Raw genomic sequence first — 27,004 nt, 5'->3', positions numbered from 1 at the left:
TATTCACATGAACTCATATACATGCATACATGTGTACATATCTATGTAGGCATATGTTTGTTTATAACTCAATCGTGTGTAATTGGTTTGCATGTGTGTTGCTTTTGGAGTTGTTGGGTATGGTTTGTGACCGTTCAAACATTGTTTTCAAGGCTGTTGATAGAACGTTGATTTGCTAGTCGCTTGATGTCAATTAGAATAAGCACGATTTGTTTGCTGTGTTTGCTGGCTTTTATTAAAAATCTGCGAATAAATACATTTCAGTTAGTTAAAGTCGCTTTAGTTACGATTTCGAAAGTTTGTGAAGGTGTGGCAAGGCTTAACAAGTTTTTACTTTTTTTCAATATAAGGTTACATACGTTTACAAATAGCAATACTTAAGAAAAATAAAAGAATAAAAATCCTTAGCTTCGATTACACCGGAGCCATAATACCATTCACAAATAAGGGTAACCCCCTGAAGGAAACATTGGAGTAAGAGAATACACTTCAGCGTGATGAGTTGAGGTGATTTAGCCAAGTCCGTCTGTCCAGCTCTACACTCGCACACTAATCCCTTATTTTTCTGAGATATCGCTCTGTTAATTTTCACACGTCCTTTTCTCCACAAAAACCTGTTCCCTTGTAGTAACCGCTGAAATCGAACTATTATATCATATAGCTGTCATACAAACTAAACGATCGGAATCAAGTGCTTGTACGTATTACTTTTTCATTTGAGGAGATATGTCCAAGAAATTCAGTACAGATTATTTTCCAAGGCAACGCTACAATATCTGAGTTTATTGTGCATTTAGAACATACAAAGTGACCGATCAAACTCAAGTTATTGCACAGCAAATTTTTTATTTGGCGAGATATATTCTCGATATTTGGCATGAAATATAGATAAAAGTAACAACATAATTTTCGAGGAAATTGTTCAGATCGGACGACCATAGCATATAGCTGTCATACAAATTAACGATCAAAATCAAGTTCTCGTATGAAAAAGTAGCTCATTTGGCAAGATATCTTTACAAAATTTCTCATAAATTATAGTCCAAGGCAACGCTTCGGTATCTTAAGATTTTTTCTGGATCGGGCTACTATAGCATATAGCTGCCATACAAACTAAATGATCAAAATCAAGTTCTTGTATAGAGACTTTTTTATTTGTGATAAATATACATCCTTTGTGATATTAAGAAGAGCTAAATATTGGTCATAAACCGCAAAACCGCAAAATAAATTTGTTGAAGCTACTAAAATTTTATAAAAATTTAAAAATGTTTATCCATGTTCAGTAGGCATATAAATTTCAGGTAGTAACAGCACATTCAAAATTTAATCGATCTTTGATAAAAATATAGCCAATTTGAATTCATTATATCGTTAGCATGATGATTTCTAAAGAAAAATGTCATAAAAATTTTCTTTAAAATTCAGGAATGATTACAAGCGCTCGGAAACAACCTGAACAAACCTATCAGAGAGTTAAAATTTTCATAAGTTTCATTTTCACCTGTAAAAAAAACTAAATCACTTTTTATATACCTCTCCACCTACCGGACTAAAAATATTTTCTTGGATTTATAATAACATTTTTTGAGCTGTGCCACACATATTAGACAGTATTTCCATTACTTCTATATGAAAATTCACTCTACTATATATAATGCTAAAAAATCACTATATGTCTATGGCATATATGTTTATAAGTGTGAAATAAGTCTATGTAAACTGAAGCGTAACAGCTTGCACGGCAAATCAAAAGACTCAAGCAGCAAACTTGTTCGTCATTTGATATCCGGTCGCTTACAATTGTCAATGGAAATAGCAAAACTAAAGCAAATATCTTTTTTTTTAAATTGTCGGATATAAAAACAGGAATCTTAGTGGGTTTTGGAGTATGTTATAACTATCAGATAACCACTAAAGGCACATTTTATTATGTTAATTTTCTGTTATTATTACAACTTTGTATGTTGAAAAACAAAGTAATAAACTGTGCTAAATTTCCTGCAGGTTAATATAAACGACAATACATGTGCATCTTTGGGCAAATGAAACGCAAAAACTGATTTTTTTACTCATAGGTATACCCAATTATTTATAGTAGCAATGTGATTTACTTGAAATATTTCTGTTATTATTCACGCACTCGCTCGAAGTTGGCTGATTTCTATCATGATTTAGTATTTGAAAGTATTGACTGCCGTTTTCAAAAAGTAAATAAGTCCAAAAATTATTTCTTCCGAGAGGCATATTTTGTATTTCCAATACTGAATGGGAAATTTTTGGTAGGAACATCCAGTACAATCCTAAAAATGTACCTACACTGCAAATATTTGTATTCACCATACCTGGATAATCCAATTTTTAGAAACATTTTGATGTTTTAAAATTTTGAATAATATATGTCAGTATATCAAGTCGAACTGATAAGTGCACTACATAATATTTCAGTAGCAAATTAACCATTCTCACCATAGTACTAAAATGCTGACAAAAGAACCTTAGATTGCGCACTTTATTTTAATCTTTACCTCCTTTTGAAAAATTAAGGCATTGCCACTTCTATGATCAATAAAAACTTTAGTTCAACTAAAAGTGCCGAACAATGTTCCTTGGCAGCCATCATAACCTCTAAGCGCAGACACATTTACTCGCGCCCTAGGGGATAAATCTAGTCACAGTTCTTCGCATAAAATATTCAGCTGAATAGCTTGCTTTGCACAAATGAGCAGTTCAAATGTCGCACACAAAAAGTGAAGCAAAAGTGTTGGCGGCAAGTTGCTAACCAAAGCACAACACAATTAGCCACTCCCTACGGCACTGACCGGTCAAAACACGAGCTCGCCACATTCAAACGTGCGATTTTTGCCATTTCGGCCATTCATCTAATTCTCCCACTATATATGACTACTCGATTTTTATTCTTTTACTTCATTTCCATTGCTAAATTTCCGATGCGAACTGTAGACAACGCCAATGCGCCAGTCACTCGTGCAGACTTTCGGGCGAAAAACGCTGGTCGCGCAGTGGAGGTCAGAACGGTCATAAATTGTATTGAAGGAAAATAAACGACAATCGATCGATTTTCAATGATAATGAGTACTGAAAATAATGTAAGAAATAGGCAAACTTAAGCTGGAATTGCTATTTTTGTTCACAGATATCTTGCCAACCGTTACTTTTGTTAACAAAGTTTATAAAAAAATTGTCGCAATGAGTCATAATTGACGCTGTTAAAGACCCACGCTCGGGCATGTAAATGGATTTAATTATGCAGTGGTTCCAGGCTTGTATATGTATATATATAAAACGGTATACATATGTATATGTATGTGTGCATGTTTGTTTGCCGCATATAAGCTTAGACACACCTTCTTGTAGCTGCGACACCCAAATGAAATTACTAGATATTTATTGCCATTTTTGCACTTTTTGTTTTATGTCTTGATTTTTACTTTTTGAACTCAACATCCGCAATTCCAAAGCTTAAAACTGTCCAACTATTTTTAGTAGCCTTTGTCTTTGTTAACCTTTCGATAAATAATTCATAAGTGTTTCATATGAAAATTAGTTTTTTATTGGCTTTTTGAGAGTATTTTTGAAAAAAGCGGAGGTTGTGCCAAGCATTTGCAGATTTTTTTCATTGAAGTGGTATCTTGGTTTCATAAAAGTTATTAATTATTATCTAACTAACTCTTAAAAATGTCTATATTAGATTAAGTCAAACAATTTAGCAAATATATAGTGTTCGACATAAGTACAAATCCTATATGAACTTTTATGAAATATTATGAAAGATATTTAATTGAAATCAATAAAAAAGTTAAATTCGGTCATTTCTTATAGCAGGAAAGGGTACAAAAGAAACTTATGTTAATTCCTATCGGTTAGTTTGTATGACAGCTGTATACTATAGTGGTCCGATCCGAACAATATGTTCTGAGATTATAGCGCTGGCTTGGAAAATGATATATGCCAAACTTCGTATAGAATTGTAGTATAACAGCTATATGCTACAGTGGTGAGATATTGGCAGTTCCAAAAAATTAGCAGCTGTTTGAGGAGAAAAAGACTTGTATAAAATTTCAAATCGATGTCTGATCAACTAAGGACTAGACTGGGAGAGATGGACAGCCAGACGGACACAGCTAAATCGACTGAAAAACTTTTTAACCGACTTTTTGGATCTTTAAGTTAATACTAATAAAACGAATTTTCCTATAGTCGTATTAAATTCTACAACACCTCTAGAAAATCGTTCTAAATTTTCAATTTGATCCGAGTCAAAGTTTCGGAGATACAGTCATGAGAACAGCCTTGCGCTCGAGGCTAGCTGGACTAAGTGCGCCGTCTTTAAACGCGTGTTTCTCGAAACTGTATTTTCAAAGTCGGTTGGCAAGATTTCTTGAGAACTTCAACCGATTAACCGATCTTCAAGAAATTTTACAGAGGTCTTTGAGATACAATTCTCAAAGACTTGGACGAAGGATTTTTTTCGATTACAATTATTTGAAAAAAAAAAGTTCACGGAAATTTTCTTTTTTTTTCTAAAAATGTCTGCCAAATAATCCAAATTTCAGATTTTTTTCTTCGTCCAAGTTCTAAGATAAGATTTTAACTAAAAACGTATTTTTTCCCTGTAGAAGATCCTGTAAGGATATCTCCTGCCAACGCGGGCGCATCTTTTTTGCGAGAGATCACAGGAAATGGCGCCGCAATGGCCGAGTTTAAAACATTTTTTTCCAAAAATTTCAGAATTTCTTTGTTAATAGTGTATGTTTGAAGCAATAACAAATTTTAATAAAATATTTTATTTTTTATAAGAGAAAACAATTGTTGAAAATGGCTATTTTTGATACTATTTTTTTATTTTATTTTTTTTATATTTTTAATATTTTTAATACTAATTTTAAAATCTTTTGTTTCATCCCCAAACGAGATATTTTCCTTAAATTTCAAAGCAACACAATAATCCAAGTCAGTAAGTAGACCAAAGCCATTCAAACTCAAGCACAGCACCGAAATCGCTACTGGTTTGCTTTGGTTCACTTAAAATTCATAGAAACACATATGTTCATATATATATATATATATGTATATATATATATGCTTATAGCATGTCTGCTTTGAGACGGCGCATACATATTTAAGCTCTGAACATTCACTTATTATTCACATTTATTGCCGCTTACTTTGCTCTGTGCGTTAACATTTATGTTACTTGCATACAAGCTTTGGCAGACACACACGCGCACAGGCTATCAGCTGTTATAATCTCATGCAGTGATTAATGTCGCCAATTAAATGACAATTTTAGAGTGACTGTGGTGGCTTACTTAGGCGTTGCGGATATGCAAACTTGGAATTGTTCGTGCAAGTTTGTCGCTTAAGTCTTTTGTAGATAACATGAATATGCAGAGAAATTAATAGCAGTTGATTTTTGTTCGACTGATTGACCTCTATATGTGTTCGAAATTCAATATTGATTATAAATATAACAGAATTATTAATTCAAATTTGGAAAGTATAGTTTTAAGCTGCAAAATTAATTTATCAAAATAAAGATAAATAAAATTGCAAATAATAATCTGTTTTCCTCTAACGCAGTTATAGCATAGTAGATATATGAATATGTTGAGGTGGTTGGAGAGATAAATCATCTCTTGAAGTATACTAAATTGGAGTGCAATATTTTCTTAAATAAATTTATAGTATTAAATGCGTATAAGAAAAAAAAATAAGACAATATGAAGCAAAAAGCAAAAGTAATTATAAATGTTATACTCTGACTCTATTGGAAATAACATCCAACACTCCAAAATGCATGACAAATGGCAAGACATCAAAATTGTAACAACATTGTAGCCACATGCCACATGCAACCGACTTATGTTAGACAAATCTGGTATTAATGCCACACAATGAAATTTACATGTGCTACAACAACAAAATAATTTGATAAAATAACTGAAAACATGGCACCAGAGTGATGGCAGTGAAATGAAAGCTGTCAATATACACAATTTGGGCAAATAAGTAGCAGCAAAAGCAGTAGCAACAATAAAAACAACATTGATAAATATTATTACTGCACAGAAAACATGACGGAAGCCAATGACAATGGCCTGATGGTACAGCGATGCCAATACAATGCTGACTTCATGCACCCCAGAGACAAAGACCATCATCCCACCACTCACCAATGACATCCGCATCTTCGTGATCTGCGTTGCGATCGTCGCTTCGATGATCTTTGCTGTTTGCTTGTCGATTTTCCTATACGATTTCGTGCGGACAATGCACTTAAAAAACCAAAAATTAAAAAAAAAAATAATTGAACAAAAACAACAAGTTGGCAACAGCCTCACTTTTCGTGCGGAAGTGAACTCACATTTCTATGCGGCACGTTGCCGACGGTGTAGGCTTAGCTGTTCGTTTGCCTATACATAGTATGTATGTATGTTTATTTGTATATATGTATATATTGCATATTTCTTCTTTGTATGAACATACACATGTTTGCATGTAGGTGTGGTTAACCCCACAACAGAATGGCATAAGCTGAGAAGTTCAAAATCGCTGTAAGCAAACAAACTGTAGACGCTGTGGGCTGTTAAGCGCCTTTGTTGTCGGTCGATTGATGATTAATTACACAAATTATTGGGCGGCAAAAACGTGTAGTCTCTGCATGTTTTAGTTTTATTTCTCCACTTTTCTGCTATAGCACATTTAAGGTTGTTGGCATTATGAAGAATCAAACTGCTGCGTACAGAACTGACTCTATTTGTAGGCTTTGAGTTATCTTATAAGCACACACGCACACACCAACATACATATGTATGTATGTATAAGTGCTCACGGGCTTATAATTGTAAGCTACAAGCGGTTATTAGTGGCAAAGTCTTACGCATGCCTTTTTGGCAGTCATTTTCGAGGAGAGTTCGTTCAACTTACAGCATTCGTGTCTTGAAAATGGCAAAATGTTATTAGTATTTTTTTTAAATCAAAGTAAATTTCAAATTACTGCGCAGCGAAACTAAAGTATTACGAGTAATATTTTATTTATTTGTATATTTATACCCTGAACAGAGTAAATAAAATTTGCCACGAAGTTGGTCAGCGTGACAAGCTGAATCGATTTAGGCATGACGCGAACTGGTCCGTCAGTTTTCGGATATATCGTGCTGTTATGGAGAGGTACCAAACTGCAATTCGTCACACATCCTTTTCTCTCCAAGAAACTGGGCACAATGAAGTTCTTGTATGCAAGACTTTTTTTATTTGACAATATATCTTTATGCATATTGGCATGGATCGGACAACTATAGCATATAGCTGTCACACAAACTAACAAATGACAAATAACAAAAAGATTGTACACTTTTAAGTTATCAGAAAAGCCCCTGTGAAGGGTATTACAGTTTTGTGGCAGCTAAAATTAAAGTTTTTCCGTTCTTATTTATTTCTATATTTTATTTCGTCTTTTACTTTCGGCTTCCCGTTTTTAATGAGCACTTCAACTTCGGAACGTATATTTTTCTAAACATAGTGGTGACTTGTTACTTATAAGATTAGCGTAAACATTCTCAATTTTGGCAATCAATTTTGTTTACCGTTATGTTCAATTGCTATACGGTAGCTGAGTCGCTTGGAAATTACTCGATTACTTAAAACTGTGAAGTTCTGCAAAGCAGATGAGTCAACAAATTTTTAAAAGTTTCTTCATTAAAAAGTAAAAGAAGAACGCTATAGAATGTTAAAGGGTTAGAAAATATGATTTTTTTTAGTTAAATTTACTGAGCATAGAATTGTCTCATGATACTGATCTACATTCAACCCTCCTGTGTAGTATTAGCACATATTTTAAATAAAAACTTTGGGATACGAAGACTTGCCATAATATGAGTATTGAAAATTGCTGAATTGTTGCCAATTTCATTTTCCTTGCTTGGAAAAATATTTCTATAACCTTAGACTAAAATAAGCACAGGTTTTTATTTATACATTCTTTTATGTTTCTCTAGGACACTGGAATTTTAAGAAAAAGTTTTGCTCTGATATAGTCTTAGAGTGAAATGGAGCTAAAATATTAGGTCTCCATTGTTGCTTCGAAGTGTTTCACATTTTATGAAGAAACTAATACTTTCAATAAAATTATGGATGGTTTTATACGTCAAGCTCAATAGATTTGAGCACAAAGATTAAATATTTAGCAGAATACAGAGCTTAGTTCTCTCGTAAAATTACTCTTAATTATCCTTACCTCATTTGAAGACCTATACAATAGACTTAAGCGAGCAACTCGCTATGCTCGGTATAATTTGCTGCCAATAACAAATACGTTTCTTTGCAAGTATTTTAATGTCAAAAATATACATATTTATATACAGAAGATTCCTGTATTTTTATCAACATACTATATATATATAAATCAACATATATACATATATATATAATACAATATAATAAAAACACAGGCATTTATTTTCGCATTCAAATTCTTTAACAATATAATTCATGTTTTAACTAGCCTTATACCGGTTTTGCTTTATTTGTAGTCATGTTAAGTACTTTTTCACATATAAAAGTTTTACTCCATGACAGCTTTTGTTTATCAAACTTGAGCAGTTTTGCTTGTGCTGCCTCATAGCTGATTTATTCAAGGTCAATTGCACAGTTTGAAAAAGCCTCGTGTTTATATAGGAGAATAAACAACCGAGGCGTATACATAAGTATAGTTAAAGGCACATAGTATACATAGCTACACATGTTTATATACTTTTTTAGTATTTTTCTCACTGTTTATTAAACAACTTAATACCGATTTTGTTTAAATAACGCGTCAGAAATGTATATAAATTTATGAATATAGACAAACAGATGCTTCATGAAGTTTAGTCAATATATACACAAATCTAGTTTTCGATTTATCAAAGAGTTTTAGATTTGTTCAATTTAATGCATATAATATATACATATATACATATACATACATTTATGTGTATATATTTGAGCTATTAAATACATATTTAATGTATATTTATGTATCAACCGCCCATTCGTTATCTTCATTCAGCAATATAAGCACTCAAAGCAGTCAGTCAACTTTCTTGATTATATATTTATCCAATTGTACTCGCGTGGGTGCCAAAAACGCGCATATTTGATTATAACAAACAAATAGCAAAGCAATTAAAACTGGTTTTTAAAATTATTCTCTAAATAGTTCTGTGGTAATTTCGTTTAAGTAAAAATCACAATAAATATTTACGCTAAAAATTAACAACTCTCTTGTGGATAGTACACAAAATATAATTAGCAACTTAGTAGCCTTCCAACTGTCAGCGCATGAATATGATAAGTTTTAACGAAATTTTAGTTTTTAAAGTACCTTAGAGTAGGACAAAAAAACTTTTTAATATTTTTCCTAAGACACCGTAAAAATATGGTCCAAAATTAAAAAAATTTTTTCGGCAAGGTTTTTGCTCTTAATATAAGTAATAACAGGTGGCGCATTGGGATTTTTTATTTCCGCATAAATAACACCAAAATGTTTTTAAATTGTTTGGATTTTTAACAAATTGGAAAAAATTATTATATAGTGAAAACTAAAACATACCCTTGTAATATATTTAAAGTTCACAAAAAAATCTAATCTGATTTTTTACTAAGTCTACTAGTTCAAAAGTTATTCGATATTTTTCAAATTTTTGTATATTTTTTCACAAAATATTTCGATTAAACTATATTTTCACAGTACTTAAGGAAAAAAATCAAAAGACTTTTTTTTAACCCGCTCTAAACTATATATGTACGATACACATACTTGTGACCTGATTTTTTTAGAGAGTATAAATTATTTCAAAGTTTTTTTTGTTTCCAAAAAGCTTTAGTTAAGTGAATATTTTATAACGATTGGTTTTAGTGAAAACTTTATGAGCTAATAAAATTTATGTGGGTTTTTATTATAATCTACATTTCTTACTGCTATCCAAATTGTTTTGTTTGTACTTCATTAGCTGAATACTGCTAATACATATTGATAGAAAATTAATTTATTTCAATTTTTTTTGCAGCTGAACGTTATAAGTTCATTCGAATCCGCATTTATAGTTTTTGTTGAAGCTTAAGACATCGTAATAAATATATGTATATGTATAATCCATAAGCATCCAATGCGTATGTAATATTCACCACAAGCCATTAGCAAATGGACTTCCGGCGTGTTATACTCACACTTTCATAAATTACAAGAAACGAAGAGATTAAATTTTTTAAGTTGGACTTTAAATACTTTTGCAAATTATTGTAATATGGAGAGCTTTAACTATATGTTTCAGGGGGTTTAACCGAATTTATTGTTTAATAATATTTAATAAAAGTTTCACTACTCTATTTTTAATGATTTATAAATGCTTCTCCCTAAATATCGCCATATATTTGTAAAATTTAATACCCAAAAATTGTAAATAAAACGCAAAACATCTAATTATTCATCAATTACTATTTTGTTTCCTTCAAAGTGATCCCCACCAGATGCAATATACTTATGCCAACGATTTTTCCAGTCGTAGAAATACTTTTCATAAGGATTTTTTGCGATGGCCTTCAGCTCCTTCAGCTAATTTATTTTTATCTCTTCGATCCACTAAAAACGGGCTCCACCGAGCGACAATTTCAATTTGGGGAACAAGAAAAAATCACACGGAGCCAAATCTGGTGAATATGGATCATTGATCAATATTAGTTTTTGCGCTTTTGGCTTTAAATTCGCTCACACTCGTACTCTTTTTAACAAAAAATTCATCTTTATCAGAACAAGTCGAGCAAGAACGTGTTTCATACCCAAAATATCCACCAAAGTCATTCGAATGGACTCGCGAGAGAAAAGAAAAAAGAATTTATAAAATTTGAATACTTTTTCCTAATTCTTCGAAGTCAAACGTGAGTTCCTATACCAGTATATTCTTCATATAAGTAGTATATGAGATCGTGAGCTACTTTAATCTATATTATGAAACTAGTTTTCGGAACTAAAAATAACAAAATCTTTTAATAAGTTGAGAAATCTTGGTAAATTAATTCAATATATTCAATATTTATTAACCAGAAGGTAAAACTCGTATGATCGATATACATATGGACTAATCTCTCACGGAAATATCATACTCGAAATTTCATTTCAATATTTCATCCAAAACTATACACATCCATTGCATTTCCGGGTATAGGCGAAGAAAAACTCTGCAGCTTATAAAAATATACATATATATGTGTCAAATATTTCTAAGGAGGCTTCTGAAATATCATAGTTCCATGTGAAAAGTATTTTTCCATATGTTAATACTCATATACCTTTATACACCGCCCTCTATAATATGAGTCGTTGCTACTCTGCCAAGATTGATAAAATACTTTACCGTAAGGAAGAAGGAACTTTTTCCTCAGCTTAAGACATTCCCATTTACGTCACTTACTGTAAAAGACAACTTACATTCCCAGCAGCAGCAATCAACTCTGTAATTACAAATATCCCGTAACACTTCAGAGCTATTGCATCAAAATTAATTGCTTATAATAAATATTTTGATGGTTGAGTAAACAAATCAACATATTAGCTCTTTAAATGCCAATTTGTCAAACCATTCTTTGGTGTTTTTTATTCCTTCGAATTGTTTGAAATGAAAACAGAATTGTGGTAAATAATTGTTAATTATAAAGTCATTAAACCCAAATGTGGCAGCAGTTACAAATAGAATGTTAAAGAAAAAGAAATTGGAAATATAGCTTGAAGCGGAAGAAGCAGAGACCACCGGCAACCACAAAAGCCATTTGCGTTAAGTGAGGAAAATGCCACGACTACAATACCGCAAGTCCACGGACACCGCGCACACCGCTCATCCGCCACTTGAAACGGCTAATTCTATTCTTTTCCTGCACGACCCACCACTTTGTTAATGCTTGTTGAGCGATAATCAATCAAAATTTTCCCAATGCGCAAGCGCACTGTGCGCGCACAGTAACAAGCAAAAGAAAAATTTACAATAATTATATTTTTTCTGCTTCCTTTTCTTTGTTGGGCGTCAGCAAACGCAATCAATGCGCACGGAGAATTCATAAATAATTGCTTTCTTCTCCGCTGGAAGAATGAAGAATGCAATTAGAAGCACATATAATTGTAGATGAGTACAAGCAGCCATACACATTCATATATGTATATCTATGTAAGCAAGTTATCCCTTTTCGGTTAGCTTTTGGCGCCTTCATTGCTGCAACGCGTGTTAATTAGTTAACCCCCACAAATAGCAAGGAAAAAAACATAATACAACAATAAAGCGTGAATTGCGGTCACTTTGTGGAATCTGTAAACAACGATACATACATATATCATAAGCAATTGAGCTCCTGAGAAAATGACAAAGATTTACAATACGAACAAACTTTTTAATCTGCCGCAGTTTCTCACACAAAGTAGTAGTCAAACTAGTAGTGAAATAATTCAGAAAACTTCGATGGAAATGAAGTGCCTCCAGCTTATTTTATACCTAGTTGAAACAGCTAATGGGTAAAAAATTATATATACTGTATCTAGCAATGGTGTTAAACAAACAGCTGAAAATAGATCGAGATCAAAGTTATGCAACTTAAGAACAGATCTTTTTGTTTCAAATGTAGTTGAAAATCCTTGATGTTGTTTTTATTTTTAGGTAGTGCGCTTTCCTTAAAGAATATTAAAAGTGATCTTTCTCTTGAACTTGATAGGTCAGTTGGTATAGCAGCTATATGCTATAGTGGTCCGATCTGAACAGTTTGTTGGGATGCATTTCATATAAGGACTTGCTTTTGATCATTCAGTTGTATGACAGCTATACACTATAGTGGTCCGTTATCATCGATTCGACAAACTTCTTGAGGAGAAAATGACATGTGCAAAATTTCAGATCGATATCTTAAAAAATGAGGATGCATATAGACAGATTTACAGACAGCCGGACAGATCAAATGAAATGTATGGCAAATTGGAGTCGGTTTGTCACGTTCATAGTTTATATACATATAAACTTTAAAGACTTTCCAACGTTTTCTTTCGGTGTTACAATGTAAGTAGATAGAGTGTATATCTGACTACGCCCTTGGGCCTTTAAGAAGGTCATTGTGAAACCATGAAGGTATTTCACTCCATTATGTGTTCTCTGAACCACCCTGTGCTATTGATGAAGTTCATCAGTGCAAAAAGTTTTGTTTGAACAACTTCCCAAATATCGTCAAGAAGCTCTCGGCTAATATAGTTCCGATTCTATGTGAAAAGAGAAAAAAGCTTTGTATTCGCATAGAAGATGTTCTATAGTTCTTCTTCTACCTTTTGACAGCTTGTACAATAGTCATTATGTGACGTTCCCAGTGGGAAGTGACCTAAAGCATTCCTACTAGAGTTTTTATGTCATTATTTTGAATTTTAATTGTTAGCATGTTGGGCCTATATTCCATTTATGACACATTTGTTTACTAAGCGAGCAAGTTAGAAATTGACTCTACCTTGACTCGGCTATATATATAACCTTTCTATCGATTAAATATCCACTTTTTTGGATTCTAGTTGTAGGCTGGTGCCTGCTCTGGCTAGTTCATTAGCTTCACAGTTTTGTCGTGAAATGGGACGATGAAGTTATAAAGTAGTTTATCGAAATTACGATTCGACCATACTTTTATAACTCTTAAAAAAATACTTTCAAGTTCAAATCTTTTTTTCGGTGTCTCTCAGCCAAGTTTAATACTTGAAGCTACCAATTATATGTTTGTACATGACTTGGTGGCCGGTTTCGCCTACTTCCTTCTCAAACCCGCTTTGAAATTAGCCAACGCATATAGCTTTTAGAAGCTACGCATATGCGACGTGGTCTGGCAAACAACTTCTACTTCCACTGGGCAATTGCGCATCTTTCTTTTTCAAAGAAGCAGTTTCCCAGCCAATCAATATTTCCCAATATACACATAACTACCTATTTATAAATATATATGTATATTTTATAACTCTTTTCTTTTGAGGCCCGCAGCCTCTTCGCGTTTTGATTTAGAACCTTTAATTTTGCTTTCTTCCGGCTGCGGTCAGCACAAATTAGCGTTTGTTGGGCGGACACACAAATATATTCATAGCTACCTATATTTTTGTACCGTTGGAAAAATAGCGTGATTACCGCTAGGTATTGATGAGCTCACAGGCATCTCTGGTAAAGCCAATTGCAAGTAATGTGGCAAGAGTTATAGGCAAAATTACACATAAGCATACAAACATGCATGAATATATACTATCTGCTTGTATATGAGAGCCCCGAAACGGAAGTGAGTTTCTCTGCAAGCATGTGTTCATTTTATAGTTTTTCATTTATTTACTGCAAAATGTAATTTTTCACCCTTTCCATTTGCTTTTGGCAATTGTGCTTAAGAACTTTTTGCTGCTCAAATGTACTTAATTATATTGTGATGGGTGTTTTTCTGCCTAAACTTGCCTTCAATGGGTGAAAGTTTTTCAAATCGCCACTGCAATAAGGTTAGAAAATTTAATAAAATCCTCGGCCAAGTGGTAGCTCTAGAACAAAATGCTTTGGTACAGTTTTTAGGCATATACTTATGTACATAAATAACATATGTGCACTCATATTTATATGCCAGCTTACAAGTTTTCTTCCAGTCATGCTTCAGTGTATAATTTTCAGCAATTTCCTCAATTGTTCTTTGTTCTTGTTCTTCAAGTAGTTTAGTGAAAGTTTTAGAACCAGACGTGGTCTAATGAACTAGGCGCTCGTTAATAACAGCTGTAAGCAAAAAATTTATGACCATATTTTTATGGCAAGTTTGTGCGTGTAAATATGATTGTAATCATCATGTGTGAGCTAGTTGGCGGCAAGCAAAATAATACTCACGTTGTTGTAGTAGTTATATTCCACAATATCAGCTGAAGCTATTATTATTTATAACAAACTGATAATACTTGCAGGGTTCAACATCTATATTTAAGTGAAAATATTTAAATGTTTAAAGAAATGGCATAAGCTCACACAAACGCTAACTCGATTGAAATGTAAAATTTTGAAAGAAAGTCTAAAGTCTCCTGCCAATGAAGTAACTGGTTCTTTTACTAAATATTGTAAGTAATTATTTTTCTTTAAATCCTTCCCTTTGAAGATCTCAGTTATGCTTCATAGAAGAATATAATATAAGAATATCAGAGTCACGTACCAAATTTGGTTGAAATCGGTTGGCGGGTCTCTAGATATGTGATTTTATCCAAAAGTGGTCTGCGTCACGCTCATCGTCCAATTTTGAACCCGGATCCTGTAACGCTCTCCCTTACAAAAGTGCCAAACGCTTCTTGTTCATAATAATAATAATGCTTCAGTCAAAGAAGAGATTATCTTTAATATATTTAATCAATGAAATTTATAGATTTTTACTCTACACCGTTTCTAAAACAACATGTTGATTATAAAAATTTTCAATCACAGAGAGATCTAACTCTCCCTCAGTTTTAAAAATCTAAATTTTGATACTGTAGACTCAACTGATTTTTTAGAAAATAAATTGCGTAAAACTTATTAATATTAAACTTCTTTCTATTTTTGAATTCTTACATGCATACCCATACTATATTCATCGTATATAGTATAGTACCTTCCACACTACCTTCACTTGAAAAACTGACGCATATTTCCAATTAATTTTCATTCATGACTCGTTTACAACAAAACAGCAGCACACCCTACTGCAATGCAGCCAAGCACACCGACACCGTTCGCATAAAACTTCATACACGACCAATAGGTCAATCACCACAATGACACAACGTGCAGTAGACATTTTTCAATGTGTCGCCGTGAAAAACACTTCCGCCTCTCTTGCCGGTATAGAGTGCAGGGCATAAAGCGATAGCACTCGTGCTGGGTGTATTAGAAGATGAAATGAGCGTCGGTGTACAGTGACGCTACCGAATGATGATCTAAGCGATGATAGCAAACAGAAGCAGCAAAAAAACAACAAAGCGAACAACACAAATAAGTGTTGAATGCAAGGGAGCTCAGTTGTCTGGTGAAGGTGTGGTTGTTGTAATGTGTAATATCAAAAAAACACTGGTCAAACGCATGGCAGCCAAAGCAGCAGAGTGAAGAGAAACAACAACATCCTTTTATTGCATTTGATAGTCATAACTGAAATTTCAATCGTTACAGGGTTTGAGGTGTGTTGACAGCGGCAATTTTTTACTCCATGGCTTATGGCTTTTATTGTTTCTTAGATTTCTTTGCGGCCGCGCGTTTTGTAGCTGAAGAAATTTTCACTGGAAAAGAGGCATGCAAGTAATGCTACTGCATTTAATCCATTGCAAGCGACGCATTTCACAACTTGGTGTCATTTTATATGAAATTTATATGCGCTCACACACACACACAAGCACACAAGTGCCTTTTCGTTTTCAAGGCCACAGTGTCATAGCGCACGACAGTCAATATGGAAGATGCCACTCACTGATGATGCAACAACAACTTTCACACATTGACTTTTAAGCCAATAATGCCGCAGTGATTGGCCATAATGCGTCGTTGCCTTAAAATGCTTAATTTTTTAGTATGATTTGCTATATTATTTATTGCGTTTTGCCAACAATCAAGGTAAATCATTTACACTCAACGGCTTGTATGCCACAGCAATGCGGTTTCATATCGATCTTCGAACTGGCAGTTGTATTTTGTGCAATCGCCAATTTGCAAGTGACAGTGAGGTGAATAAAAAAAAGGAAGGCACGAAAACACAGCAACCAAAAACAAGAAACAACAAAAATGTTAATGTTTTTATTCCGCTTTAACCTTGAAAAACAGGTTAACGCTTATATAAAAGAAGCCAAACAACTGCCGTTTTAGTTAATTTCTCGCCATATGTGCGACAAGTAAGGCAGACAACTGCAAAGAAAGCAAAACAAATAAGCGAGTCAATAAAATAAATGAAATACTTTCGGACATTTGTGTATCAAATGTGAAGTAATGTCGTCAGCTATGCGTGCTGTAACATTTCCTTTTAGCGAGCAGTGCTTTTTTAAGAAATTCGCAGGCGTTTCTTCGAAGCATATGGTAAACTAGATGATGTAAACTAAGACTCGACTACAAAAGCACACTTTGCAAATAACTCGAAAAGTCAAAAATATATATTTTTTCATTTTTCGTTTCAATGTTTGACGTCATTTTTCTGTGAATCCGCAAACCTCCGCAAAATTAGCTTTGATTTGAGTTTTTTTACGCCTTTTGCGGCAACGCACAGCAACCACCAGTGGAGATTGTCGTTGGCTGCGTTGACTTTGCGTCACAGCGGTGTTGCTGGCCTGACAGAAATCCGGTTTTTGGCGAGGGTTTTTTGTGACACAGTCACAGCCAGCGAGAGACAACATAGTAGGAAATTTTTGGGTATGATTTATTAGAAAAAATAATGATTATATCATCTATTAAATTCACCTAACTGCATCTTTTTAAAATCCTTTAAAATATTGACCCATTTGATTTAATGTCGGAAGAATTAATTAAATTTGGTATATATTAATTACGAAAACATATAGAGCCCGCTAGATGGCGCTAAGAGACCGGCTTAAGTCTATAATGTACATTAGAAAATTTCATAGTCTGTTGTTTATACACTGAACAGTGTCTGAAGTGTGCCACGAGGTTTGTAATACCTAGAAGAAAACGCTGGAGAACCTTAAAGGTATATACGCATATTATATAAAAAATTTAAAGAAAACATCTTATCGAGTCACTAATTTTTGAGATATAGTTATGTAATTTTGCATACGTCGTTTTATATTCAAAAGACTGCTCATTTGTCAAATTCGTTGATTTCGAACCACTGCGATACAGACTAAATGTTCGGAATCAAGTGTTTTTATGAAAAACTTCTTTATTTTACAAGATATCTTCGCGAAATTCGGCATAGGTTATTGTCTATAGCAATAATGCAATACACCAAAATTTTTCTTCAGATCTTTTATCTATAGCATACAGCTGCCAAACTCAACAATGGGAGTCAAGTTCATCTAAGGAATCTTTTGTATTTATGAAGCTTCAAAAAAATTATTTTCTGTTTATTTAAGCTACTCCCGAAAAGCTAAGATATTAGAGCTAAAAAACTGAGTTGCTTAAAAATTCTCTAAAAATATCTACCAATAAAAATTAAGAAAAATTGAAATTAAGTTTCCGACGTGGTTAATTCATGCGAAACACGATATTCACACCTACTTGCACTCACACAAGTACATGTGTTTACTTTAGATGCGTTCATTATTTATCTGGGGAGCTGATCTTCAATTTATGAAGTCATCTTTTGCTCACCAACAAACTTTTGATTTAACAAACATGCATACACACACACACACTCGTCCAATAAGTAGCGCCTTATAAGAACTGACTCGTTCGCTTGTTGCCAGCACGTTGAAAATATTTTATTGCGTATGCCAAATATGCTTAAGAACAATATATATATAAATCCATGTAAGTACATACATGTATATACATACAGTTTACAGTAACTCGTAGGCGAATGAGAGAATGGAATAGGATTTTTTCATTAATTTAACAGCGCGTTCTGCATTAAATCATTGTGCGCTAAATTCTGAAGAATAAACTCATATAAATGTATCTCTACAGGCGAACTTTTATACACTGTTATATACATATGAGTGCATGTCAGCTTGTAGATTTACTAATTACAGCATCTTTTAAGCTTCTTAGTTAATTGATACGCTACCGGCTGCGCGTTTTCATGCAATTTGTGGGGCACAGCGGGGGTTCTTTTGATTGATAGCAGCTGAGAGAATGCTTTTAGTTGGCATTTAAAATAATTTTTATTGTAGTTTCTCAATATAATTATGCGTTTTCATATGTATTTTGTTGATTTATTCACGCAACATAGTTCTTTGGCACTTGTATTTCAAAAGACTTAAGCAACGAACTTCATTGAACTCTTACTCCCACATATACTCAACATGTTAGTAACACTAAATTAATACTGAGTGTCTCGTATTGCTTGCAATCACTGGCTGTTTAGCGCAAAAATTAATTAATAATACTGACAAGTTGCCTTTTAGCTCGTCTTTTTTTGCAGTCAAGCGCTTAGCAAAGGCAATAACATCATCGGCTTGTAGGCGTGAGTGACATTTAACATTGACTGATAAACCAACGACAAGCGAGCTGTATTTGTGCTTTGTAAGGTGACTTACAAAGTGAACTGACATACAGATTTACATGTGTGTCTACAAATATATATATACAAATCACTGCCTAGTGCTATTAAGAGGCACAGTGACAAATGAGTTGTACTCGTAAAGTCTGAAAAAATTATAAAAACAAGAAATATCGTTAACTTCGACTACACCGAAGCTGGAATACCCTTCACCGGTGAATTTCTTTTGCTTAAAAGGGTATTGACGGACCTATATCTTTATTTTAATTGATCAGTTTGTATGGTAGCTATATGCTATAGTTGTCCGATATGCACAATTTCTTCTGAGATTATAGCGAATTCTATATCAATAATCCCTGCCAAACTTCATGAAGATGGCTTTTCAAAGAAAAAAGAATTTCATACAAGGACTTAAGCTTGATCAATCAGTTTGTTAGAAAGATTTATGCTATAGTAGTCTGATATTGACAGTTCCGACAAATGATCAGCCACTGGAGGAGAAAATGACATACACAAAATTTCAGCTCGATATCTCGCTAGCCATTAGTTCGCCTAGATACAGACGGATGAACATGGCTAAAAAGACTCAGCTCATCAAGAGGATCAATTATATATACACTTTATATGGTATCCGACGTTTCTTTCTGGATGTTACAAACTTCGTGGCAAACTTAGAAATTCCTGTTCAGGGCATCAAAAAAGCGGAATCAAAAGAAACGCTTGAAAGTTGATAGCCTTAGGCAAAATATCTAATGAAATTGTAAGCAAGCATTTAAAAACTTTAAAAAATATATATGTATGCAATGGCAAATTAATGTCAATTCGTGTAAATTTATTACATAAACTTACCAGTCTGTGTTTGCTTGACTCGTAGCCCGTTGAATTTTTTAACTTTTCAGTTTTTTGTATTTATTATTTTGTTTTGCCAAATATATTGTGCGGGTCCAATGTTTAATAGCCGCTCCTTTTCTTGTTCAGGCTGCTTGATTTTTGCGTAATCTAATTTAAATTTTAGCCAAATACAAATTAGTTTTGTAGTTTTTGAATTTTATTGCAGTTAATATTGTTGTTGCAATTGTTGCGTGTCTTTCATTGTTTGTGCATTTTTTTATTTATTACAACATTTCTGCTTTTACACTTCCTTGTCGGGCGTTAGTGTGGCGATTTAAGTGCTTTTCTTTAATGTGCTGCCAAAAGCTCTATAAGGAAATATACTTTTTAACGGTGCTATCGAAATTTATACTTCGTAAAATAATTTATGAGTATTTTGCACTCCTCACTTACATATGTGTCTGATTTAACTGCTTTTTAAATATTATTGTATTTTTAATTACATAATAAGTCAATCAGAAAGATAATTAATAATTAATTGATTCAGTAAATTAACTAAATAGAGAGCGGGATATTCGTGTTCCGATTATTTTTTTGTCCTAACTTCAAAAAAATTTTAAAATTTTGTTCATTATGTTGGAAAATAGTTTTAAAATATTTTTTTAAATTTCGAAAGTAAAAAAATATTTTTCAAAAATTGTATTAAAAATATTATCAATTTTTAAAAATAGTATTTTTGGAAAAAAAAAATATTTTTTATAATCTAAAAATTTTAAAAGTGGATAATGCTTTATGGATAAATTTGTTCCTAAATTGTCGAAATAGAAAAATATATTTGAAAAAATCATTTTAAATATTTTTTAAATTTCGGATGTTGAAAAATCTTTTTGAACAATTTTATTTTAAACATTTTCAAAATTAGAAAGATAGTTTTGCAAATTTTTTTAATATAATTTAAAAATTTTGGAAGTGAAAAATGATTTTTGGAAAAAAATTTAAAACATTTTCAAAATTGAAAAGTGGAAAAATATTTTTGAAAAATTTTTTTGAAAAAAATTATTTAATATAATTTATAAATTTCAAAAATGGAAAGCGCTTTTTGGAAAAAAAAATATTTAAAACATTTTCAAAATTTCGAAAGTGGAAAAATATTTTTTAAACAATTTTTTCGAATTTTTTTGAAAAAATATTTTTGGAAAAAACTATTATTTATATTAATATTTTCTAAATTTCGAGGATGAAAACATTTTTTTAAAAAGAATTATTTAAAATATTTCCAAATTTTAGAAGCAAAAAAATATTTTTGAGAAATGTTTGATTTGAGCTTCGAATCGTTTAGTGAAATATACATAAATTTTAGATGGAAAAAGTTGAAATATTTTGTAGTCAGTTGTTATATTTTAGTTATTTGTTATAGCGTTTAGCAATTTAGATACTAAAAGTTTTATTTTAGAAGATAAGATACAAAGAGTTATATATTTTTTCCAAAGTTAAATGTATGTTCGTAATATTAATATCTTTGAGAATAGATAAAAGCCCTAATTTTATGAATGAATGAAATAGGCGTGGCAAAGTAAATTGTTTTCAGCCTTAACTAACAATTGTTATGGCTAGTCTTTATTCTAGTCATAGCGCAAAAATACAAACTTTTTCAATTACTTTATCAAAAACGTTAATTGAGACAATTTAGGGGCTGAGTGAAACGTTAATTGACTCAATTTGACTAAACAAAAAATAATTTTACGAAAAAGAGTCTAAAACCTTGGAACACTATTTATAGGTATATACATATGTATGTATATACATATATTTTTTTGTTCAAAATTTGGTTGACAAATTCATTAAAAATATTAAAAAGCTATTTAATGTTTCTTTGTTATGATTAAACTGCTTTCATAAAAAAATATTTCTTAACTTTTTTGCTAAAATATCATATTAATAAATTTATTTATATCATTGTTTAAATAAAATTTTGTTTCCAAATTAAATGCCTTCAAAATTATAAATATGTTTATAAATTTTTATTTAATTTTTTTTGTAATTTTTATAACCATAATTTTCACTGAATCGAAACTTATTTTCTGGATTTTCAGCAAAATGATTGTGTATCTGTTTCGTTTCTTTGCTTATTTCGGCTAATTTGTATTTTATTTGTTTGTAAGTCCATTTGGGTTTTTTACACCTTTTTGACAAGTTTTTTCACACCATACACATGTATGACAAATCAACACTTAAAAACAAACGTAATTTCTTTGCATACAAAACTTTGTAACCCATTTACTTCGGTTCAACTCAAATTTTTTCAAATACTTTACGCGTATGTTTTGTATGACAACTCTCAACTTCAACTTTTGTGGGTGCTTTTATTTATTAATTCATTTTAGTATGTCTTGTTGTTGTTGTGGTGATTGTTATTTTTCTTCTTTTTGCATAAATTTCAGCGTCTTATTGAGGTTGAGCCGTCGCTTCATTCACTCAACGCTTGCGGCGGCCGATTGTTCAACGCTGGCTGTCTGCGTGTTATTGTTGTTATTATTGCTGCTTTTAGCACCACATTTGTTAGCTTTTCTTATTGCTGTTATTATTATTATTGTTATTATGGCTATGGATTTGGTCAAGAGCGGCGCACAATTGCATGCCGCAAGTGGTGAGCGTAAAGTTATGAAATCATATACACAAAGTGACTCAGTTTTTTGTTGTTGTCTATGTAACTTTGTGAAATTAATTTTGTTTATTTATTTACACTGAACATTTGAGATACGCAGCATAGCATAACAGCTTTTGGATGTGTGTTGTGGTGTTTAAGGGGATTAAGGGGTGTTTTGCAGTAGCGAACTAAAACAAATGCGCGCAACGCACGCACAAACATAACTGTAATTAGTAACACTTGATGTTAGTTGAAAATTTTCTGCAAAATATGCGCAATCTCATTTTGCTGGTTACAGCTTTTTATTCAGACTTGTGCACAGCGCAGTTGCAATGAGTTTCGAAACGGGTTCGTTGCTTAAGTCTTTTGTACAACGACAGGCGGGCGATGAAAGGCTGCTAAAATTGTTGTTTTTTCCGTATTTGCTGCACACTTGACACACATATTGCTGACATCATCCGCCGCTAATGATCGCAAAACGACAAAAACAACAACAACAAATGAAATAATAAAATAAATTACTTCGAATTAACTCTTAACTAAGCATGCAAGCTGAAACACAGGCACAGCGTGTTTGCTGCAAAGACATGCACCATGAAATAGCGCAATTCCATGCATTTCAAGTATTCATATTCCAGCTCTGTGTGCGCACAAGGGCGACAACAACAACAATAGCACGAATAGCTATGCAGTCACTAATATTAATGCCGCCGCAAAACACTAAACACGCCACAAAACCTATGCGCACGCATTCATAAACAGCAATAATAATGATTTTCGAACTTCAACAAGTCTTTGCACGCATTTGTGAGACTTCCTGTCGTGCCGCGCGTGAGGCTTACAAAAATTATAACCAACTGTGATTTATCAAATATATATGCGACGACGCGCACCACTACACTTTAGCCACAACTTAGTACAATGCCAACACGATCGCACTTAGAATTCACATTCCATGCTTGGTCACATACCGTTTTACAATCATTTTTCAACGTATTTCAATTTCTTACATTTAAATTTCTTTAGAAAACTATTTTGACTGCTTATTTTTGAATTGAAAAATATTATCACTCGTTGCGTTGCTTATTCGTTTACATACCATTCCGCAATTTTAGGCTCGTATACTCGTCTACGACTCGTGTTCACGCACATGCACACACAAACATACACACACTCGTACAAGACCACTAAATACGCGCACACTCAAAACTCCAAGCAAAGCAAAGTACAAAACTTTTTTAACCGACGTCCGACGATAACGTGCGCACGCGTTCCGTACCTCAAAGCGTTTGTGTTGTACTCGTCACACCGACCAGGCTAAGACTGTCGAATTTGGAAGTGGTAGCTGTGAGACAGCTGGCTAGCTGAATCGCAAGCCGACGAGCAAGTTGATAGCCAATGCCACAGCGTCGCTGAGAAGCCAATAAGTTAAAAGGCAAGCAAACAAACAATTCATGCACACACACGTGAAGACCGTAAGTCTTCAAAGCAAGTTAGTATGCTTAGCGCTCAGCGTAATGTCTATAAAGCTGCTCTGCACTCAGCAATAAAATAGCGAAATAATAAAACAGCTGGCTCACACTCCGACAATTTTCTTCGCATTCAAAGTGTTTGTGTATATGTGCTTGTATAGTTGCAAGGCTTAAACCGGTCATACCAAGTTTCGGAGAATTCGCAAAAGCTGAGTAGAGACGCTTACAAAAACACAAAGAAAAAAATTTAAGTTTCCGCCAACTTTGGCTTATAACTCACAATTCTTCTCCGTCGACACCCATAAGTGGCAGCTCTCTTCAAATAACTGCTTTTTGTTTTTGTTCTTTTATTGCTTTGGCTTTGGCTTTGGCACTTTAAGCGCTTAATATTTGTTGTCTTGTCTGCTGTATTTGCTGATATTGCTCTCTTGCCTTTGTTAATGAGCAAAGTCAATTGATTTTTGCCTTTAGTTTTTATTTTCTCATTTTTTGTTATTCCTTTCTTGGGTTTTTTGCGACGCGTTAAGTGTTAAGTAGACAAACGCTCAAGCACACACACACACACATGCAACACCTACTTCCCTCTTTCCTCGTCATGCTTTGTTGATCCATGCGTCGTTGGTGGGTTGCGCGAATTCTCTTCTTTTTCCTCTTTTTCTTCCGTTTCGGCCTTTGGCAAGTTAACAACTTTTGGCCGCCGACTGGGCGACGATTTGTTTGCGTCGACCGGCGGCGCGGATGCGTTACGCCTGGGCCACCATCACATCATCTTCAGCACAACAATAAACGTCTTTGCTCATTTATTTACAGACTTGGGCATACCTACAAATACAAACACAAATATACATAATACATAATATACACCTTATACAAGCGTTTTTAGCGCTTGGCTAAGTTCTTGCTTTAAGTTTTTTATTTGACCGTTATGCTTGGTTTGATTTCGTTTTATTTAATGTGTGTTGCAATCTTTCTAAGCTTGCTGGTCAGAACGTTCTAAGAATCTTATTTTGCTTTCGTACATTTTTCTGAAAATTCAGTTGAGGAAGCTACTAACTACATCTATGTATTGTATGTGTGTGTGTATAGTTTAGGGATGTGTAAACCTTTTGAGAATTCGTGGTATTCCATTTCTACATAATTTTTTCACTTCCTGAATTTTAATAAAACTCGAATTAGAACGGATATTCTAACATAGTTTAACAGCCTTCGATTTAATAAGCGTTCTATCTTACAAAGAAAATGAAAATATCAATAACATAAAATTTCAAAAAATATGTATTCATGCTAATAATTACATATTTCTCAAAAATGTCGGGAGATGATTAATCGCGTACGACTTAAGTCATTCACAATATTTATTAAATGAGATGACGTTGGTTGATATTTCCTCTCTCTCGCTGAATGGGTATTCAAAAAGGTAATGCTCTAACATTTCGTCATCATCAACTAAATCAACTCTAAGTCCTGCTGATTCGATTTTATTTAGTTTCTTTAAGTGAGATCATTTATGCAATCACTCTGTACTGAGGTCCCTATTACGATAAATATTTTAGCCTACTCATAATCCATAATCGGATCCTCTAACATTCATTGCTTTTCATTAGTTTCTATACCTTTAAGACCGGAGACCCATTGAAATTCTATTGACTGGAGTGCAGTTAAAATTGAAATCCAATTGACCTTAATGATGGACACAAAGCTACTGTAGAGGTACTTTTCTTAATAGCCTATTTTGTCAGATCACGTGTGAGTCGTATCAGATGGCTTCTCATTTCGTTCAGTATTGTTTGGCATTTCATCATGGAAAGACTTACGCCTCAACAAAGTTTACAAATTGTTCAACTTTATGACGAAAATTCACTTTCTGTAAAAAATTTGTTTCGCGCGCTTCGCTCAACTTATGTTCAACATAATCGACCCAGAGAACTTACTATTCGCAACACCATCACGCATCTTGAGACCCAACATTCATTATTGGATAATATTTAAAAGAATAGATCACATCCAGCACGCCGTGATGAAAATATAGTAGCCGAAGCTGTGAGTGTATCCCAAGACCGTGGAGAGTCGATTCGAATGACATTTTACGTCGAGATCTTAAATTTTAGAGCGTACAAAATACAGCTAGTGCAAAAACGGATGCCGCTCAAACTTTCCAAGCGAAATCGCTTCGTTCTATGGGCTCTTGAAAAGTTCCAAGAAGATCCACCGTTTTCGAGCCAAATTTGGTTCAGCGATGAAGCCCATTTCTGGCTCAATGGTTATGTAAACAAACGAAATTGCCGCATTTGGGGCAAAGACCAAACTGAAGAGATTCAAGGGCTGTCATTTCATCAAGAAATTTTGTGGGCCGGTGGAATCATCGGTCCATATTTCTTCAAAAATGATGGCGGTGAGAACGTAACCGTCAAAAGACTGGTGATCTCGGCGACATTTGGTTTCAATAAGACGACGCCACTTCCCACACATCGCATTAATCAATGGACTTATTGAGGGAACCATTCGGTGAGCACATAATTTCACATTCTAACAACATTAGACTTTTTCCTGTGGAAGTATGAAAAGTCTAAGCGTCGACCACCAGTCGAAATGCTCAAACGAGTCATTTAAGCAACACAATGTACTGCCGTATAAATCCTATATCCCTATATTTTTAACAGTTCGGAATCATTAACATTTATGTTTTTTAGCCATTTTTTTCCGATTCAGTTGCCGCTCAATTTCCAGACCAAAAACGTCCAAAGTTTTGGGTAAAATTCATTATTTTTAAGTACCATAGGAGTTCTCTTAATAGATTACATTTGAAATATATCTTGAAATCATTTTGATTTGAATTCCATAA

The 27,004-nt window shown here is 33.2% G+C and overlaps 1 protein-coding gene across 2 annotated transcripts in view; it reads right to left on the bottom strand.

The window, feature by feature from the left end:
• The window catches only part of LOC126757426 (uncharacterized), a 93,023-nt gene extending 68,998 nt beyond the window's left edge, over positions 1-24,025 (bottom strand). The window contains exons 1-2 of one of the 2 annotated variants that reach the window (XM_050471327.1): positions 23,790-24,025; positions 20,062-20,411 (exon numbers count right to left, since the gene is read on the bottom strand). The gene's annotated coding sequence lies outside the window, so the exon portion shown is untranslated. The remainder of the gene's footprint in view (positions 1-20,061; positions 20,412-23,789) is intronic. The other variant, XM_050471328.1, reaches the window with a different exon arrangement.
• Between the last annotated feature and the right edge of the window lie 2,979 nt (positions 24,026-27,004).

The sequence above is a fragment of the Bactrocera neohumeralis genome, chromosome 4 (assembly GCF_024586455.1).
Source record: "Bactrocera neohumeralis isolate Rockhampton chromosome 4, APGP_CSIRO_Bneo_wtdbg2-racon-allhic-juicebox.fasta_v2, whole genome shotgun sequence".
NCBI lineage: Eukaryota > Metazoa > Arthropoda > Insecta > Diptera > Tephritidae > Bactrocera > Bactrocera neohumeralis.
The sequence above is the reverse complement of the archived record's forward strand: the minus strand, read 5'-3'. Positions and strand labels throughout refer to the sequence as shown.